Consider the following 1152-nt stretch of genomic DNA (forward strand, 5'->3'; position numbering starts at 1 on the left):
TGACGAACTCGGCGTTTGGGGCCCTCATGTTTCTTCTGGATTTCTCATGAACCCACACGGATATCTGCCCAATTCAACGGTAAACCATGAATGAATGTTCGCGGGGGGATACGATTCATCAGCCGTAGGAAAACACACAAAATCGGACACTGTAAATTTTTTTTTTAATGTAAAATTCTGACTAATTCTGTGGTCAGTTGCAAAGATGAGGGATACTGAGTCGTGGCAGAGCACTAGCTTCGTATTTAGCTGCGCAGAGCTCAAAATTCTGTCCACGGGGAGGTTTTGAATTCGAAGAATGGGCCGCAGATAGGGGGTTGATCCAAAAAGCCCGGAAGCGGACCCGGCCCGTCGTCGCCCGGGCCTGCCGCCGGGCCCGGAACCCGGCAAAACTCCGGGTCAGGCCGGGCCGGAGTCGCCGTTGGCAAACCTGTCCGGGCCCGGCCGCGAGCCCGGTGAAGCAGTGCCAAAAATGGCACTGTTCTTCGAATGCCGGCGCCGGCCCGGCCCGGCCCGCCATAACGGCACAAGCGTGACCGGTTGCCAGGGCCGGGCGGCGCCAGCCCGGCCGAACGGTCACGAGGTGACCGTTTGGCCGGGCCGGCCCGGGCGCCAAGCCGGCCCGGCCCGGCCATAACGGTCACAAAGGTGACCGTTGCCCAGCCCGGCCCGGGCCAAATCTGGCCTAACGGCCAGATTTGGTCTTTTGACCGTTTTGCCCCTTAAAACGGTCAAAAAACGGCTATTTTTCGAGGGTTTTTTGGTCATTTACCTAGGGGGCTGCTTCTATAAATAGAGGGGGGGTTTCAATTCATTTTCTCACAACAAAACTCATCTATTTCTCTCTCTACTACTCTCTTATACAATCTTATACTATCTCATACTAATATACTATCCTATAATCTTTTGTATTTTCTAATACTTCCAACAAATGGCTTCTGGGTCTGATTATGAAGAGCAACATGCAACTCCTACCGATCCAGAGATGAGTCCTCCTACAACAACTCCTCATCCTACCGGTGTTAATCCTGAATCTGGTGGCGACGAATCTACGGCACCAAGAGCTCCAAAAAGGCCGAGGTCTGATGTATGGAATTTTTTTGAGAAGATAGACGTCACCAAGGATGAACACGGTAGGATCATCTCTCAGAA

Source organism: Asparagus officinalis, chromosome 8, assembly GCF_001876935.1.
Source record: "Asparagus officinalis chromosome 8, Aspof.V1, whole genome shotgun sequence".
Taxonomy (NCBI): domain Eukaryota; kingdom Viridiplantae; phylum Streptophyta; class Magnoliopsida; order Asparagales; family Asparagaceae; genus Asparagus; species Asparagus officinalis.